This window comes from Morone saxatilis, unplaced genomic scaffold (assembly GCF_004916995.1).
Source record: "Morone saxatilis isolate NCDOM2014 unplaced genomic scaffold, NCSU_SB_2.0 Contig5, whole genome shotgun sequence".
NCBI classification, from domain to species: domain Eukaryota; kingdom Metazoa; phylum Chordata; class Actinopteri; family Moronidae; genus Morone; species Morone saxatilis.
Window position 1 is genome coordinate 23,230,335 of NW_023340095.1, and position 7,633 is coordinate 23,237,967.

Genomic DNA, 7,633 nt, shown 5'->3' on the forward strand with positions numbered 1-7,633 from the left:
CAACTTAAACAGTTTTACCAATAAAGCAACACAGTGATTAACAGGTAAAAAACTGTAGTGCAGTAACCAAATACAGGAGAGGAGAAGCAGCGAGAATATAGAGGAGGAGAGAAGACAGACAGAGGAAGAGACAGAGATAATGAGACAGAGATGGAGAAAAGATGGTGGAACCCAGAGAGGCAGTGAGGGGGAAAGAAGTGTCAGGAGGCGCTGAAGAAACTCAACCTGAGCTCTAAATGGCTCCTTAACAAGAGGCTGAGACAGCAAAATGAAATTATACACATACACTCACAGAGTCACATTCACACACACCTACACACACACACACACACACACACACAGAGACATCCACACACACAGAGACATCCACACACACACTACCCCAAACAGATGTCAGTCATGGCCTCCCACTGTAGTGTTACACAGTGTGGCCTTTTCACTGTGCAACCCCACGCCTACACACTACCCTGCCTCTAAATGTCAGAACCATGCACACAGGCTTGCGCGCGCACACACATACAAACACTCTTTCTCACTCGTTCACTGTCTCTTTTCTTTCTCATTTTCTGTCTTTCACACTGTGTGTGTGCACAGTACATGCATACATATACAAAATGAATACCATGCACACTCAGGTCTCCTGCACTGTTACTCAGTGTATGTGGGTTTATATTGCTTGTCTGTGTCTCCCCACCTCTTCCTGTCCAATGAAAACATCATAATGAATTTTTCCAGCCTTTTTTCACTGTGGGTGTGTTGTTGTTCTGCTCCAGTTTATTGTTTTTTAGGATTTAGAAAACTCTAGCTAGCTATTTTTGGATCCTCGTCTTCTGTTTTTCCTGAAAACATCAAAGAAAAAACAACACAGTTCCAACATTTTGTTTTGATACGTTTCATATTTCATGTGCTGACAGAGCAGAGCACAGCTTTAAGTGTGACCTGCACTGTCTATGTATTTCTTGGATGCAGTTTTTTACTCAGTCTTTCATTTAGGACTGTTCATAATTAGGCTTTACATTGAGTTTGAGAGCTTTTTATTATGTGACAGCATAATAAGAATGACAGTGCTGTGAGTTGTAAAAAAAAAAAAAAATCAAATGGTAAATTGCCAATCTCCCTTTCTGTCCCCTTTTGTGTAGGACTAATTTACTTTGCCTACATCTGTTTATCTTTTGTTAAGTACCTGTTTGTAGTGGATAACTGTGGTGGTGGCATTGGAGACTTGCCTGGCTTGAGAGACTACTGTATTTTGTTTTCCCAGCAGAGTAGTGGAAGCGTGGCAGTACTTGTTATCTTGTATGTGGAGGGCAGTGGTGCTCCCTTTAGTTGCGCTCCCATGGCTCTGCCAGCCCTCTGGGGACTTATTATCATAAAGTATGGGAAATTCTTGTGTATTCTGGAGTAAAGACAAGTCAAGATATGGTGCTTATTGAATCAGCAAAACTGAAGGAGGATTTTGTTAGTGCTTGCTATTACAGTCTCAATGTTTTAATGAAAATTCAACCTTTACCCTGTGGGAGAAGAGGAGACACACCATTACATATATCAAAGGCCATTTATGACATAAATGAGGCTTCTACTTATAAAGTCATTTAGTACATTTATTAAAGGCTTCTAAGAAATCAGAATCTGTCAGATTCAGGAGGTGACAGTCATTGAACAGACCTACACACTTTGCTACTTAGTAATCAGAGCAGCAAAAAGCAGGAAACCTGAGTTTCCAGTTCATGTTCAGTGAGTTGGTCACTATCAGCTGGTGGTGTGTGAGGAATAAACCAGTGCACATGTGAGAGAGCACGGGGAGTTAACAGGGCTTCACTTAAATGATATTCTGGGAGAAACCTGTTACTGGAACAAAGGCATTTGTTTTACATTGTTATAAAAGATGGAAGATCAACTTACACAACAGCTCCCCGATGAATGTACACATACACTAACCAAAGCTAGTTGTGCTGAAATTGTTAAACTTATGAAGAAATGGTGAAAAAAGCCATATCATTTCCATGATGTGATCATTTAGAATTGGCCTGCCAAATCATGATAAGCTGTGGTGTAGGGCACTCAACCCTTTTTATCATTGACAACAACCCCTGACCAAGTGACATATTTTATGGATATTTTGTTATATTCAATACACAACACTAACAGTACAGAACAACACATAAACTGTATAATTGACCCAAATAGTGAACGCAATAACTGCAGGAAGTTTGTGTAAGCTTTTTTATAAAATTCTGTGTGCTCATTCTAAATTCTGTGTATTATTATTTTTTAACAATCATACTTAATAGGCTTCTTTTTGACAAAATGTAGAGTTTTCTTCTCCCTGATGCTGAGCCATTGTTCTACTAGTTGTTTTAGCTGTGTGTGGGGTGTAGACCTTTTTCACAGCATATTGGCTCACTGCAAATGCTCTGCTACACTAAATGGAACAGACCCTTAAATGGTATCATTGGTAACCCCTGTGTTTACCCTACTATTTCATGTCAGAATGGCTGCTGTGAGAAAGGTCTAGGCACAGTCTGACTGCATGGATCACCTTTGTCTTCCAGTTGATGTTTTTCTGGCTGTGGTTAGGCTATGGAAGAGGAGGAGTTGTATTAATACAGTGTCTGGTTAAATATGGTTAATATTTGGTTGTTTTTCTCTTTACCTCTCCCTTTGCCCATAAACATCTTCATATCTTTCTGTCTTGCCTCGCCCTGTTTTTTTGTCTATCAGTCTTCCCCAATTTATATATACCGCTCGCTCTATTGTCTCTCTTTCCATTCTCTGCCGTCCATCGCTGAATTACCCCTTTCTAGACGCACACACACCCACGATTCTCCTTTTGCAATCCTCCCTCTTTGCTCCCACACTGTCACAATTTTCACGCATATCTCTCTCTCTCTCGCTTTTTCTGTCTCCGTCTATTTCTCTCTCCCTCTCTGCCATATACTATAATAACAGCTCAGCATTGGCTTAGTCAGATGTTCCACTCGCTGTCTGGCTCTAGAGCATGTGTGTGTGTGTAGACAGGGTGGGAAGTTACTGTTTCTGGTGGTTTTTGGAGAAGTTTAATATGACGGATGCCTCCTTGTATTTTTTTTTTGCCCTATTTTTCTCCTCGCCTTTGCAGATTTTTTCTGTTTGCCTATGGCCTTCTCTCTCTGTCTCCTTCGGCGGTTCTTCATCTACCTCTCTCTTCACCGCTCACTATACACTGCAGACATGCTTCGGTGTAATTTTGTCAAATTATTTCTCCTGCAGTAGAATGTTTTGGGCTATACAGATACAGGACATACAGATAATGCACTGATGTTAATTATTTAACTGTGATTGGGTTGTTTCAATATAGTATACATTATCATAGGAATAAAAGCACTTCACATACACAGTCCTCATTCTGTTTTACTGCAAGAGGACAAGGAGGGAACTGTAATTAATTCCTACACTTTTCTCTCAAAATTGATGTAAAGACCCTCAAATTAAATCTTAAAAGTCCTAACCTACAGTGGTGGTTTTAATTCAAATCCAGTGTGCTGATAGTATACACTTAAAACAACCAGTGTTTACATTTTACTGTCAAGTGACCTCTTGCAGTCATGTGAGTAATGACTGTCCTCTCTAATTAGCAAAGGTGGAAGTAGCAAAAGGTCATGGTTGGGCATACATAGTTTGTGACTTTGACATTGTAGGCCACAGTTTGTGATATTTTTCCAACCACAAGTTCACGTTGTGTTCTTTTATCCAACATTTCCCTAACCTCAGCCAAATCATTTTAGTTACCTTAACTGAACCAGAGCTTAACCTTTAAATTTAGGTTAGGTTATGTATACGAAAGATGAGGTGAGGAAAAAGCAGCAGTTTCAGTCGCTGTACTCAGTTGCACACAGAGAGCCTGTGATAGCAACACAGGCAAAGGGAGTGCTAGGTTGGAGTTACACCATGATTCCACTATATCTTTACAAAGCAAATAGTTGAGAAACTACCCTTTTGTCATTTAGTTATGAAGACTTGTTGTGCCACTGTCCAAAAAACTTAAGGACTGCTCTCTACTAGTATACAGTACAGGATGTGACTCAGGATATGTGAGCTGTGTGATGTTTTGTTGACATACTGAGGTTGAAGCCAGTTCTGTAACATCTTGCTAAATATGTAAGTTCTGTGACGGAAGATGGAAGATGTCTTTTCTATGACATTTTTTCGGTGCCATGAGTCAGCTGTGGTTCAGTCTGTGGTCTTTTATGTTATTTAAAGCATAGTTCCAGTGGTTGACAACTTGGCAACCCTCATGGCTACCACAACCCCGTAGGTGAAAGGACAAACAGTAGTTTTTAGCCTCCGCCTTCAGTTGGTGTAAAAATAGTTTTTCTGTGAGCATCACTGGTTGGAAAGGGGCTCAGCTGAACTCATTTTTATCCCTGTGCAGGTACTCGATAAATAAGATCTGCTCGTTTGTGGTTGGAACTAGTTTAAATAATTTGCAATTATCTTGTTTTCAATGAAATCGTATCTTATGCTACTTAATTTCCATTAAACTGTACATGTGACATGTTTTGCTTTACTGTCATATGGAAGTGTCTAAAAGTAGTTTAGCTGCAGTTGTCCACATTAACAGGGGATCCCCCTGGTTCATCTCTTTAGCTATCAACCCTGATTCGTTATGTCCCAGCAAATATCAACTATAACTATCACTATAATATTTGTGTTTATTAATCCTTCTTTTCTGGCTTGGTGTTATGCAGTTTTCATGAGTTAAGACAAAATTGTGCTGGGTGAAAGTAACTGTAAGTAATAATAACAAAAAGTAATATTAAAATAACTATTTAGGAAGTATTTGGAAGGCCATCTTCTGCTGAGTAACTAATATTACTGTATACTGCAGTGCTTTTTAAAGGTTGCTCAGATCATTGTCATTCTGACATGAAGACGGACTCTACTTTCATACAGCTACAGCACTGACACTGGCGAGCAATTGTTTACACGTGTGTGTTCTCATGAATCAAATTCATTGAGTGTCGGGTTCAGACTGAAGACGTACAGTAGCCATCTGCTGGTCATATGACCTTTTTGTCACACACACACACAGAGTCACACAGTCTTGGCAGTTGAAAGCATTTTAGTGCCCCAGTAACTTCCACGGAGTGGGAAAAATATGGACACACACACAAAAACACACACACACACACACCAAGCAGAGTGCCGTTCCTATCAAATGGCTGTTTGTTCAGAGAGAGAGGGAGAGAGAGGGAAAGGGAGAGGGAGAGACATTGTGAGGGCGTGTTTGTGTGTGTGGCAGAGACACAGGGAGTTGTCAAAGACTAAGAGAGCGACAGAGAGAGAGGGAGACAGAAGCGGAGAGGTCGACATGCCAAAGTGGATGAGCTTTAAACTGTTCAAAGAGAGCAGCAGAGTGAGTACAAACCACTGGACCACACACTGTACACTACTGACAGCCAAAATGATGCTAGTTAGCACTTTACATTAAAACGCTATTTTCAGTCACTACTGTCTGTAATGACAAATATGCTGCTCTGCTATAGATTGTGTGTCTGGAAGTAACACCCTCAACTACTCACGTTTGTAATGTTACTGTCACAGAAGTAAAATAGTGGCAGAATATGGAGGAATAAAAGGTAAATGAGTGAGCTATATATAATAGTGAGCTATATATAACTAACTAATCCTGTTATACTACATGTTGAAATACAGTATTTGAGCAAACACACATCACTCCTTCCAAACTCTATTTTTAATTTACTCTGCACACATTTTTCTGTATGACTGGAACTGCTGAGAGAAGCGACAGATTTTTCACTTAAGCGTCCTTTAATGATGTTTGTAACATTCAGCCTTCATGTAAACATAATGCTGCTTCAGTGAAGTTTGTAAGACGTGTGTGTGCAGCCCTCCCCCTGCAGCTGTGAAGAGTTTGTTTTGAGGTTTAGTCGTTGGTTACTGTTGAGGTTTAGTCACTAATTCAGATCCTAATCCAGACTTTCACTTAGCGTGTGGTAAAGCTGGACTGTAGGAGGAATTGTGTGCATATGTGTGTGTGTGTGTGTGTGTGTGTGTGTGTGTGATGGAGGAGGTTAATGGTTAAACAGGGTGTGTTTGTGCCAGGCAGACAGACAGGAAACAGCCTGCCACAGAGAGGCTGCATAAATGAAATGTGAGCGTCCAGACGGCTGAATCGCAGTCAGTTTAATTCAGATTACAGAGCAGACACTCTGGATAAACCGTGTAAACACACTAATGGATTCATTGTGGTAGTTAACTCTTTGACTGCATGAGTGCAATGCTTTTGAAAAGAAATTAAGTGCACCAAACAAACATTCCAGTGTTTTAAAAATCTTTAAATGGCCGGATATTTCTGAATTTTGTTAATGGACTTCTGGCAGGTAAGACTGCAACTAGAGCTGCAACAATTAGTCGATTTAATCAATTAGTTGTCAACTTTTAAATTAATATCCAACTATTTTGATAATGATTAATCATTTTGATTCTTGAAAAAATTTGAATTTTTTCTGGTTTCTTAAAATTTTCTATGGCAGTAAACTGAATATCTTTTGGTTGTGGACAAAACAAGACATTTGAGGACGTCACCTTGAACTTTGGGAAACCCTGATCAACATGTTTCACCATTCATTCTTCTGACATTTTATGGACCAAAGAACCAATCAATAAATTGAGAAAGTGATTGATGGATTATTCAATAACGAAAATAACTGTTAGTTGCACAACGAGAGAGGAAATGATCCAACATGTTTGATTTCTGAGGAGAGTTGAGGGTGTTTTTGTCCCGCATCACTGCTGATGCTACACCTGTCAAAATCGCACCGACTATCTGGCAAACATGGAGCGCCTTTGTCACCTCATCATCCCATATATCAGTATAAAGAAGCAGGCTATGCTGCAGGAGTAGTTGTAATAGCAAAGCAGTGCTCGAGCTGTTTACACTTCGTCAGTGTTGCTGTTTTTGAATTAAATGTTTGGTTTAGTGGTTTCTCAGCCGTTTTTTAGCTTTTTCTGTTGTATGTATCTGTATAGTAGAGCTGCAGGCAGTCGTATTGGTCATGCTGCTTCCTGTGCATTCGTCATCCTAGAAGCTCGCCTGTGGCTCAGACACCATGGCTCAGACATAATTTATCACAGCTGAACTTTTTACTTTGGTTTCTTTATCTCCTTCCCCCTGCTACCGTATTATCAGCCAGTGCGATGCTGGACTGGTTTGACTGGTTTCTGTTCTGCTCCCATGCAAACAGACCCCAAACACCTGTTTATAGTTCTTACTGTTAAACTCATTATAACGTGCACTGCAGCATCAGGTCCCAACATGTGATCAGAATGGTACCTGTCATATAATGAGCATCTTCATGTGTACAGTCTTGTGCATTACAGTGGTGCTGCACATGCACTGTAGATATCTGTCCTGGCTCTGTATCATACTGTGACTGCTCTGCTTGAATTACTTTGTATTTCCATGATGTGTGGTGTGGTTAATAGAGCTTCAGCTCTACAATGGCACATTAACTGTCACTTACTCTGGAGCTAACAAATGGAAAAACATCTAGTTTTTCGTGCAGTATTTTAAAGTATATTTTTTTCGGCTTTTTTAATGCCTTCTTTTGATAGTGACAGCTGAAGATAG

The 7,633-nt window shown here is 40.0% G+C and overlaps 1 protein-coding gene across 1 annotated transcript in view; it reads left to right on the forward strand.

The window, feature by feature from the left end:
- Positions 1-7,633, forward strand: part of LOC118339114 (kalirin-like) — a gene marked incomplete at both ends in the record, with an annotated part of 90,088 nt that overhangs the window by 50,774 nt on the left and 31,681 nt on the right.